The sequence below is a fragment of the Polypterus senegalus genome, chromosome 2 (genome assembly GCF_016835505.1).
Source record: "Polypterus senegalus isolate Bchr_013 chromosome 2, ASM1683550v1, whole genome shotgun sequence".
In the NCBI taxonomy this organism is placed as follows: Eukaryota; Metazoa; Chordata; class Cladistia; order Polypteriformes; family Polypteridae; genus Polypterus; species Polypterus senegalus.
In genome coordinates this window covers 48,485,685-48,498,308 of record NC_053155.1, presented here as the reverse complement: position 1 = coordinate 48,498,308, position 12,624 = coordinate 48,485,685, and the positions used below count along the sequence as shown (strand labels likewise).

The 12,624-nt window shown below is 37.9% G+C and overlaps 1 protein-coding gene across 7 annotated transcripts in view; it reads right to left on the bottom strand.

The window, feature by feature from the left end:
* The window catches only part of mid1 (midline 1), a 637,552-nt gene that overhangs the window by 266,626 nt on the left and 358,302 nt on the right, over positions 1-12,624 (bottom strand). Inside the window, exon 1 of one of the 7 annotated variants that reach the window (XM_039743634.1) lies at positions 10,056-10,470. The exons of 5 other annotated variants lie outside the window; for them this stretch is intronic. The gene's annotated coding sequence lies outside the window, so the exon portion shown is untranslated. Of the gene's footprint in view, positions 1-10,055; positions 10,471-12,624 lie in introns of those variants that run through there. One more of the 7 variants, XM_039743641.1, reaches the window with a different exon arrangement.

Sequence of the window (12,624 nt, the reverse complement as noted above, 5' to 3'; positions counted from 1 at the left end):
TACGTTGAAGCCTGTGTTTATCATCAGACACATATGTGCTTTATAACATAACCCAGCAAAAGAGACTACCCTGTCAAAAGTAAAACTCTTTATCTATTCTTGGACATTTCTAAAGCCATCCAATATGAACATACTCTCAGAGTCTTCTCACAGTAAGCCATGTAAGTAACAAGTAGTATGTTCCAGTGGTTGAAGTATGGACTTTAAACACCAGGAGCCTCATTTATAAACAGTGCGTAAGCACAAAAATGTTGCGCAAGAACATTTCCACGTTCAAATCGCGATGTATAAAACCTAAACTTTGCGTAAAGCCACGCATATTTCCACAGTACCTTATACCCTGGCGTATGCAAGTTCTCCGCTCGGTTTTGCAGACTGGCTGCACCCAGCGTCAAAGCAGTGCTACTGCTCCTGTGTGGTTACCCTTTCTTTTTCAGATCCACATCCCTGACGCGGCTTTATAAATAAACTGAAATTAACTGCATATTGTTTATTAGTTTAAGGCATCTGATTGTAATTAACCAGTAACAATATAATGGTCCACGGAATGGTCAAACAATTCTAAATACAACAGCTGCTTTAGCGTTGTTACTCTCACTGCACCTTCTTCTTCTGCTTTCAGCTGCTCCCGTTAGGGGTTGCCATAGCTGATCATCTTTTTCCATATTACTCTCACTGCACCACTCAAGAGTATTTATATCACTGTATCTGAGTGGGGAATCAAAGATCTAAAGAAGCTGAGAAAGAGAAATATCGGTATACAGCATCAAGCACACGCTGCCTCAGTTATGCTTCCTATTTGAACTGTTCTCACATGGCAAACATTTCAAAGCCTTTCCTGTATGGACCTTGCAGTTCAGAAACAGTTTCATCCCAAAAACCATAAAGGCACTCAATCAGTCCATCAATTGCTTTTTGTAGAACTGTTTGTACTTATAAGTAGAATTACCTCACTGTAAACTACAGTTATAATATTGCACAACCTGAGCCACTTTATAAAGCGTGTATTTACATATGATGACAATATCATTTTTAAGATGAAATGCAGCAAAATATGTTTATTATATTATACTAATAAAACTTTAACTTCATTTAAATAATGTATATTGTTAATAATTAAACACGCCAGGACACGGTGCTGCAGCACTAGCGAGGAGCTTGCACTCCGTTCACAGATTGTTACTACTCGCGCTGTATTCTTGCTTGTGCTGGCGCAACACTGGAAGGATAGATGGATAGAATAATTAATCAAGTACTACGAAGATATTTCAATGTTCTTTAAAAGTTTTGAACAATTGGCATTCTAAGCTTACAGATGGCTTAATGTCTATTACAGAGCTGATTGTGTGATGATTGGGTATTTGGAGAAAGAAAAGTAAGGACAGGAATTAGGGGTTAGTACGTTTTAAAGAGACAGTACTGCTAGAGTAAAGTATTTCATCGAAGGTCATGCATGGCACAGCAAGCATCTTGCGTGAGACATGAACAATCACTGCACCACCGTGTTCCCATGTTTAATAACATGACTTAACTCTTATTATCATGAAAATTATATCATGTATACATCTCAGTATTTTAATTATTCAGAGAGCTGTAATATCACAAATGTAATGGCTTCTGTGTCCTGTCAGAGGAAGAGAAAGCCCGGAAGCACGTAGTGATTCACACACATAGAGCACAGAGAAGATCAAAAATAAAACAAAGCATTTAACTTGCTACTTTAGTTACGATGGGATTTGAGAAACTAGTAAATTAAATGATTTTAAGATGAAGTTTATGATGTTCTGCTTTAATGACAAAATAAACTATGTGATTAAAATGGAAATTTCGAGATTAAAGTTGACATTTCCTGTTTTTATTTATGTTGATTTGCATATTCAAAGAGGCATAATTCTGGGAGGAGTTTGGGTGGGACAGCAGTGCATTACTTTTCATGCTGACCAGGATTTATGTAGCGGAAGAACGTGGAAGTTTGCGTACGCACAGATTTATGCATCTGGAATTTTTTGTGCGTAAGCACATTTCCGCTTTTGTCCATACACCATGTTATAGTGTGAATTCTACGCACGGCATGATACATGAGGCCCCAGGATTGCCAGTTTAATTTCCAATTCTGATTCTCTCTGTAAACCTGCCAGGGGATCGTTACATAAAAATACTTTGAATTAATCTGTAACTAAAGAGCTAATTTTTAGTAAAACCACTGCCACCTAACAGCCAGTTTGGTGTGGTTCCAACTTCAGGTGATGTTGATGAGGATGTAGCAGATATGGAAAAAGGATGGCTAGATATATACTGTAGGCGGAAAGCAAAATTTTCCCAACATTAAACTTCCATAATGTAAATGCATATTTTCCTTTTTCTCCATATTAAAAAAATAAGAAAAAATTCTTGGCACATTTTCCTCACTGTACAGGAGGTTGTTTTTCTTTACTATAATATGGAAGTCCTGTTATTTAAACTTCGGTTGAATGTAAAACAACATTCTCAAAATTATTTAAACCAAGTTAAGATCATTAGTATCTCAAGCCCAACCAGACAGCAATTCAATCAATCTTGGATTGGGCATCAGTCCACTGTAGATAACCTAAACAATCAATATTTTACATGTATGATTAGATGATACTTGACAGAGCTGGCAAGATTACAAAATACAAGAAATGGAAGATAATAAATTATATGTCACAACTGGAGGTTTTTATGACTATACAGTGACAAACAAATTACAATTTTGTTGATACTACTATAAATCATAACCTAAAAAATAACTGCTTACACCAGATAAATATAAAAAATCATTTTACCCATATAACAACAACAAATATTCATGAATATTTTTAGCCAGAACTCTCAAACCATAAAGGGCATTGATATTAACTGACAACTTAAGAATGTTCTTGCAAAAGAGATATTTTTCATTGAAGGTCAAAAAATGATAATTACAAAACAGTACAAATTTAAAATGCATTCATAATTTTAATGAAACTATTATTATCACATTAGAGCTGAATTCAAAATGAATTCCTCATTATTATAATTAATCAGTATTCTAGGGATGAATAGCGACTCAATGATAAACACTTTTTAATATTGCTGAAATTCAGCCTGTGCTTAAAATGTACGTTTTTGTTGCACTGCCATATTCTTTCGGCACATTGTAAATTAATCTCATGGCATTTCTCACATCTCAAGAAGGCATATGGTGAAAAAATTCCAAGCAACTGTCAAACAGAGTGAAACAAGCAATGGCTGGAGCCAACATTTATTAGACTAAGGCAGACAAACCACAGAAGCTCATCACTATTTCCAGACAAAATTCAACCTAAAAAAAAAGACTCATTTGCTATGGTGACAAAAAGCCTCTCAACATCTGTTTGGGTTGAAATAAAATCCCTGCCTGTCTGTTTACGGAACGGCAAGTCTTCTTATTTATTTTTGTTGCATCTTATGTTTTGTTAGACTGGCTCCTTCTCCTTTAAGATCCCCATCACTCTCAGACCAGTCTCTAAGAAGGCCCCCAGGCCATTGGGGATATTGGCTTATAAGTGCCAGCTGACTATCACCTTCCAGCTTAAACTCAGTGTTTCACTGCACTTTTCTAAACTGAAAGCAAAAATGTTATGGCTGCCTTACCATGCAATGTAAAGTGACAGTACTATTAATTCTGTCATCAGTGACAATAAGGCTTCAACACAAATAGCAACAAAAAGAAAAAAAGTATACTGAACATGAATAAAACATTTTTCCTCTACCTTTGTCTACTCAGTTTTTGTTTGTAAATGATGCAGACACAGAAACTCTTAGCACATTAAGAAAATGATTCTTTTAGTCCACAAAAAAGGAATCTCAGCATTGCCAGAACTGAGATTACATGGAATTACTATAATGGACTATTGTATCTACTTCTTCTTGACATCTTGGTGCTATTAATATGTTCGATTTTAACAAAGCAGAATTTTGCCTTCTTTTAATTCTCCATCCTCTTTCCAAATTGAACTGCATTACAGAGTTCAAGTCTGACCTCTACAGGCAGCTATTTGAATAACTTCACTGCTGCCTACAGACAAGCTGCTGCTTGGAAGTGCACGTGGCACATTGACTTCCTTGGAAATATATGGTCATATGACAAAATACTTTTGAAACGAAAAACTCCATGTGGAAAATATGAAGCATTAAAACACTTTTAACTTTTAAGTGACATATATCCTGAAAACAGAAGTCTATTCTGGATAGAAGACAGAAACTAACACCGTGGGCAGGAATGCCAGCCTATTAGAAGACACACTCACCAGACCTATTCAGATATAGCAATCAGCGTGACAGTTTGTCCTTGTGCTGTAAAATGAATTGTGAATTCTTAAAAGAATTACTTGGAAACCAAAGGAAGGAGTGGAAACTGCACAAACAAACAACTACAGTATAGTATAGCCAGGGATCGATCAGGAGTCTAAATGTTTTGGGACTGAAACACCTTTCACTTTCCATTCATAATCAAACCCACTTTTCCATATCAGGAGTGTGAGGTACCTATACTTTTATAAATTAAAATAAATCGAATATGGGCAGTATGGTAGCACACTTTCTTTAGTCACAGCTTCAAGGACCATTGCTCAATTATAGGCCTAACTACAAATACTTCATCCTATTTTATTTTGTGCTCCCCTTAATTAGCTTTGTACAACTATATCAGAACAACTATGACATGCTGAACTTCTTATAATTAACACAATACTTCATATCAAATTCAGATTCAGTCTCTGCAGTCCCAACCTACGAGGAAAATGTGAAATCAGATAAACTAATATGTAGCTGTCACTCAAAGATATTGAAGCATCCAGGCATCATTAATAAATTATCACCAAATTCTAAAGAAGCTGTGGACAGTTCTTTGAATGCAAGTTTTTATTTTATTTCTAATTTTAAACAGAAAGAACATACTTTTGCCACTGTTATAATGGATGGAATAAATATTTTCCTATTGAATATAATAAAGCATATGCTAACAATACAATATAAGATTTTAATACACTTCCAATTATTTTCAACATTCCAAAGATATGAATGTTAGGCTTGGTGAGTCAAAAATCTCCTGCAGTGCAAACAAGTATACAGATTTGCCCGGCACAAATATGTAATAAAATTACGTCCTATTTATAGATTTAGACTTCTTTGTGTCCAAAAATGTTAAAACCCTGTTTTGGAATGAGTAGTTTCATAAAATAGACTGTTGGATGAACAAAATACTAGAATGTCTCCATACACACATTTACAAATCCCTAAAACCAAATTAAAAGTCAAAACACTGGGTATAAGGCATGAAACAAGCAGAGATGTGGTGCTAGTCCATCACTGGCTACTCTCATGTACACACCCATACATTACTCATGCAAGATCAATTCATCTAATGTGTAATGTGAGAAGAAAAAAGAAAACCTAAAGGAAATCACATATAATGACTGCACTGGGATAATATAACATCCATCTATTCACTTTCTATAACTGCTTTGCCCAGTTCAGGCTCAACAATGGATGCAATGCAGAAATCATACCTCCAGTCCACTGCAGTAAGATAATATAATATAATATAATATAATATAATATAATATAATATAATATAATATAATATAATATAATCCTTATATATAATTTGATACTATCCGTATGTATGGTGTTCGCATCAATACCACGACTCAATACAAGTTAGAACCATGCAATGGGACTCTGCCTCTGTAGTTACGTGGCAAACGTGGATGCAGTATTGCATGATTGGCTAAGAATGTTCGAATGCTTCAGTGACGCCGCTGGACGGTCGAGTATAGTAAGTCGGTGTTGGTTCGAGCAGATAACAGTAAGTTATCTTGGTTTTTGGAACATTGGTTTGATAGGGTGTACTTTCCAGGACTAACATCGTCGACTGACTTAAACCCTTCGACAGCTCCGGAACTGTAAGTAATTTAGAACGTATCGCTATTTGCTTGGTACGTCGAAATCTATCTTTGGGCAGTTTGGTTTTGGCATCCGTCCTTCTGACATCTATTGGCAAACTGAGTAATGACGGCTGGGTATTAACAACGGTCACTGTTTACATTTTAGCCAATCTCAGATCTAAAATGACCACGCCAACATAATTATTATTTCAACTCGGTTTGTTTTGAAAATTTGTTTGCTGGAAAAAATCAAATGAGGTGTGGCAAAGAGCTGAGTTCACGTCTCAAAGCCCCGTTTAAACAGAAAGCTCTTCATTATGTTGGCCGAAAAGGTCTATTTTAAGCACAAATCAGTGCCATGATAACAAAATCATTTCAAGGACTTAAAGAAACAAATAATTCTTTGCAGAGAAAGTATGGATTTCACAAACGTAGAATTTGTAGCCCGATTCGATAGGGGTCCCAGTCGCTAGTATAATATAATATAATATAATATAATATAATATAATATAAGATGGCACAGTGGTACTGTGGTAGCACTGTTGCTTCACAATAAGGAGACTGGGGTTTAGGTACCAGGTCTTCCTGCATGTTCTCCCTGTGACCATGTGGATGCACCGGTTCCCTCCCACAATCCAAAGACATGCAGATTAAGTGAATTCATGGTGCTATATTGGCCTGTTTGTGTAAGTGTGTGTTTACACTCTTAAATGAGCTAGCACCCAGTCCTGGTATTGTTCCTGCCTTGTGCCAAATGATGGTTGAGATAGGCATCAGCTGCCCCGAGAACCTACTCTGGATAATCGGGTTAAGAAAATGGAAGGATAGACAATATAATAATTGGATACTGTATGTATAAGAGTGGGCATATACATGAATATGCTCTGTGATTACATGGCATCCCATTCAGAGCTGTTTCCTTCTTTCATAAACCAATGTTAATAGGTTAGGCGACTGTTCATTCTGATGGATGGCTGGATGAATACAAGACAGAAGGATTTTACACCAGTTTGCACTCCTGCCTCACTGTTTGGTTACTGGGACTCAGTTAGCTTTCCTTGTACACCTTGACTGGTCCCTCATCGCCTGTGTAGAATATACATATATACATACTGGCTTTTATAAACGTTTCCTTTTCAGTTACAAACAATATGCACATTAGACTGACTGACAAATTGGCCCAGCATATGTGAGCGTGGTTATTTGGCTAAATGGGTCCCGTGATAGACTGGATATGCTACAGCCTTGTGGCTCATCTTGCTCACCTCTGGTTGTCCTATGCAATGAACTGGATTGAAAATATGATATTATATCATATTATAAAGTGGAAGCTGTTTTCCATTCTTAGACTATAACATACACATTTCAGTTTCATCATACAACTCTTTTCATTAAAAAATATGCTGTAAAAGTAAACAAATATGACACAAAATTCCTGTTAAGGTGTAATAAGGCCTTATTTCATTGCTAGGTGTACAGGAATTGTGGATCTTTCTTACTTCCTTGTAAATATTTCAGCTTTGCAAGCCATGAGCCCCACCTAGTGTAAACCAGCACCATCTTCTGTGTGTCCCGTTTCCTAACGCTTACACCTTCTCCTTCTCCTGCGACAACATGGGCCACCCTAACAAATCACTCTTTGTCTTGCCATTGAATCCTCCCTGTTCCCACAAAGCTACAGTAAAAGTTGCTATGGTGACACCTCACAAGTCTATTTTGCACACAAGTGATCAAAGCAGCAAACGTCAGGAAAAGAAAAAAAAATGTGTCCCAATGCTCAACTTTTATCTAACGGATAAATGCATTGTATATCCTTATTAATATTTTAAAATGTATGTCGGTAATCTCATTGTCATGAAAATGTGTTTTTACAACACTTTTACAAAAATGTACTGTTTACTATTATTATTGTTCATCAATTCATTATTCAAACTACTTAATCCAGTTAAGAGTCATGGGGGCCAGGACCTATCTTGACAGCATCAGGCACAATGCTGGAGCCAACCCTTGAAAGTGAGCGCATCTATTGCAGGGCCTTCTCACACACATAATCAAGTGGGGCAAATCTGTTGATAAGAATTAACCCAAGGCACACTTCTTTGGGATGTATGAAAAACCTGGGTGTGCAGTGAAACAAAACATTGATGCTAAGATAATATGCAGACTGTTTTATTACTATTTATAGTGCCGTAGTACCAGTAGTATTACGACAGCCTCAAACGTGTGAAATGCAATTCAGAGTGATGAGGATGAAATGCACCTATCAGAAAACAGACACTGTCCCAGGACAGGGTACAAGTACATTGCATGGCCCACATACATCCATCATGGTGCTTGCCAAGTAACCTAATCTGTATGTCCTTAAGGTGGGGAAGGAAAACCCACACACACATTGGCAGAACTTGCAAACTCCACACAGACAATAACTGGCCGTTGGAATTTAAACCTAAAAATCTGATTCTGTGAGGCAGCACATCCTGCCACTGTGAAACAGGGCTGCCCCTAGTATCAATATTATGAGAATTACTACTGTTAAAAAGAGCTCACAATCGTGACCCTCGTTATTTCCAAGTATAACTATCCTGACAGACAGATAAAGGTTGTGTAAAAGATATTATATAAATTCATGGAAAGGATATAAGTAGATAAGTATGGTAAAAATAGGCACAGTGTTGTAAAAGGCATTTCATAAAAGAAAGAAAGAAACAAAGAAAGAAACTGTATTAAAGAATGACTGACGCATTTACAAAAAGCACTATATGCAATTGCCCTGCAGATGGAGTGGCACCTTGTCCAGGGTTAGGTTTGTTCCTGCCTTGTGCCCTGTGCTACCTGGGATAGGCTCCAGCTTTCACTACAACTGTGACCTTATTCAGGGCTAAGCAGGTTAGAAACTGACTGACTGACTATATGCAGTTATAAGACAGATTGAACTTAATTGCACTATATACAATAGACAGACAGATACTTGACACCATTTAAAAAGGCCAAGCTAGATATACTAATATTAAAGGAACTATATAAACAAAGATATTAAAGGCATTGAACAAAATAATTATTGCCTTAAAAACGAATAGCACTATATAAAAAATAAGCTAGATAGATTAATAGTAATTGCACTCCTTAACATAAAAGGATGGATTCATGAAGGGAAGATGGTGTAGCATAATAGTTAAGGATTTGGAGTGTTTTGGTTTCAAACTCTGGGGTTGTGGGTTCAGATCCTGCAATGGACCCTTATGTGACTATTAAGTCACTATACCTGCCTGTGCTCCAGTTGGAAAACCAAAACAATCTTAAGCAACTGCACTGTAAATGTCCCAAGCTGTCTTGGATAAAAGTGTCAGCCAAGTAATAACAATGAAAGCTGCTGTATAAAAAAGTCAGATATACTGATATTAAAGGCGCTATATAAAATAATGTTGGATATAGTCAGACAGATCATTTCTCTCTTTTGCCTTTTGACTTAACTAATCTAAACATAATTTAAATCCTAAAATAAAAACACTTTTTAGCCCTTATGGTAAAAACTCAGCATGAAGAACACAACAAGAATCTTTTTAAAGCTGATGACAAGTCTTTCAAAAGTAGTTATCCAGGATCTTGTATTTTTTTCCAACTCACTTTTGCATTTTGCTCTATTTAAACGGTTTTCTGTCTGTTAGAGTACAAAGTTGCTTAAATACTTGTTAACTTTTTTCTTTCCGGCAAAGTGGGGGGGGGATGCATCAGTGTCTATTCGGCTGAGTGTCGCTTGTCCCCTTATACTGTACATTTATAAATGGAACAGGAATGTTGTGGCATTTTTGTAGTCTTTCTTCTGCCTCGTCTCTTCCTTATGTCTCCCTCGTGAAATCTTCTCAAACTTTGAAGAGGGGACAGAAGGAAGCCGTGACAGCTTTGCCAGGTCAGTGCAGACAAGCCAGCATGTGCGGAAGTGCTCAGTAATAATAAGGTAGACTCTTAGGATTCATCTGGAATGCAGTGCACTCGGGCTAAGCTGTGAAGCAAGCACACACTCGTTCTGTACAAGTGGAAATAAACGAGTAAGGAAATAAATAAATCAGCTAAGTTACTTTTCAGATTACTTTTCTAAAAATCAACCTTATGAACGGGTCCTTTTCTTACCTGCCACATGGTTAAAATCCCATTATCCATACAGCATCTAGAAATTGTTGCCTTCAAGTTAACAATCCTGGCATGTGCTCATAAATCCATTAGCAGCCGCGGCGCTCCTGCACTTTGACTTTCTTACTTGCACATCTCTGCCTGGCTGTGTGGAACTCGTCTCAGCGAAAATGCCAAGCACTCCGTAGCCTTGCCTCCCAGCCTATTCCAAGTCGGCACAGGAGAGGCAAGTGTCCGCCTCTCTCGTGTTTCAAATGGAAGCCCCGACAAGTTGTAGTGGGGCTGAACGAGCCCTCCGCTGGCTGCCTCTCCAATCAGACTCGAGGGGTGGGGGATGTGCTCCGCGCTGGCTCCCTGCTTTAATGATCGAGGAAGCTCTTCTAAAACTGAAAGAATTAGCGCTGCGCTCACTCCTTAATTCGTCCTCTCCCTCCGCCACACACACATACAGACTGAAAGGCTCAAAAGTCAGATTCCCGAAGTTAAAAGGGCAGGCTGGCTCATCATTAGTAGACAAACACCCGCCCCGAATGGACAGATGAGAGTAAACGGTCGTAGTGCTAAATCGCCAAGTTCTATCTGTAACTCTCCGGAGAGATAGTGTTTAGTACTTTAGATACCATCCTAAAATGAAACCAAAAAACCTTGAGAAACCCCCTGAAGTGCTTTATTGTCTAAGTGCCGTTATTTCGGGTATTGCCTTAAATATTTGATAAGATTATCAAAAGGAACAAATAAATAAATCAAATCTTTTGCTGATGGTTCCCAAGTCCTGTATTACTTTGGCAAGGCTCTAACTCAGGGATTGAAACTTTTGCTCACAGAAAAGGGAATACAGAGCTTCCATGGAATGTCTCCAGAAGGATAGGGGACACAAAGAGGCTAAGCTCCCATTTGGAGTTTATGCTATGCTCTGGGAGGCAGGGGTCTTATCCCCTCATTCTCTCCCTGTTGCCTCCTGCTGAACAAACAATGCTCAGCAACCCTGCATGTGAATAAACAAGTCTGTTGTCTTATTTTGAAGGATATGCTGCTGTCAGTCAATTCTATGTCTTCAAGTGTCTTGAATGGTATGGCAGTATGTTGTGTTTTTTACATTATTCAGTCACAGGATGGCACCCAGCCTAGATGCAATAAATCACACTTTTTGGGTAAGTAGGGCTTCCAGTGGAAGGTGTATCAGTGGGTGTCTCAGCTACTTCAGAAACTACAATCATCCAGTAAGGCCATCATTTTGGCCTTTTATAGTGATGAAAAGCATAGTTCCATTCTTTTAATTCCTGATTATTGTAATTTGGAATTCATAACTAGGTCTGGTCACTGCTGTGAGGAGTTTGCATGTTCTCCCAGCATCCTCATCATCTTGATCCCTGAGTACTTCATGTTCCTCTGACAAGCCAAACACAAATTTGTCAATGCAGTTAGATGTTTGTGGAGAAGCATCTTTTTTCAGAGCCTTGATGTTAGTGAAGTTTTCGCACTGCAGTTTTTAGGACAGAAGTTTGCAGATGTAGGTCGCAACTTTTATACACGTGAATAGAAAAGCATTGAATGGGGTGGCACTTGAAGAAGGCTACATTTGCAGTTTGAAAGAAAAAAATTGCAATAGTTAACTCTGTGCTTTAAAAGTGGGCTGTACCTGCAATTCTTTATTTTGCTGTGCCAGGAGTTTATCCTGCATACCAGCAATGTTTGAAGCCAGCTGATATTCACCAGTTTTCAGTACTGACACTGCTACCTTTTAGTCTTCAGAGTACGGTCACTTTTTCTTTCACTTTTTAAAGCCTTTCAGTACACCTTTTGGGAATTATACTGAGGGGGCGAAGAAGCTGAAACACCTGGAATACCACCTCTTCTTTTTTGCTTTAACCACTGGTTAAGCTGTTTGCTATGTATGCATTGAACCAAATATCTTACATTAGGTGTAAAGGAGAACGTCCTGGGGAATGTGGATGCCATTCACACTAAACCTTAACCACACCAACTCTGAACCTTTATGTTTGTTATAAAACTGCCATTCTAAAATTGAATCGACATTATGTCCTAAAACTGCAACTGAGCTTCTATCGCTGTTCACACTAAACTCTAACCACCCTAACCCCTAACCTTCAATTCCATTCTAAATGTTAAACATCAGTTTCAAAAAATTGTGACATTATGGAAAAGTAGTTCTGCTTTTCCAGTGTGCAGTTCTCCGTGTTAGTTTTCTGGACAGCCCAAATTGATGGTAAGAGAAGGACTCCTAATTGTCCATACTAGTTGAAGTGGTTATGTAGATGGATTGGGCTCCATTTACTTAAAGCATTGTGATGGCACTAACAAGTTGCATCAGCCTGGATGTGAGTCATCACCACTATGTGCTGGCATTCCATCATGCAAGTAAGCAGCTTCAGCTCCAGCTGCAGGGGAGCCTGTGAAAACAGCAAGCGTGTCAAAGGTGCATATGGATTCCAACATGTCCTACAACAGTGAACCATTCTTCTAAGAACTGTGAGCTATCCAAGAGAGTAACATAAAGAGCAAAGAATCCATTTGGCACTTGGCGATGCATTGGTGTTAGAAGTGGGAT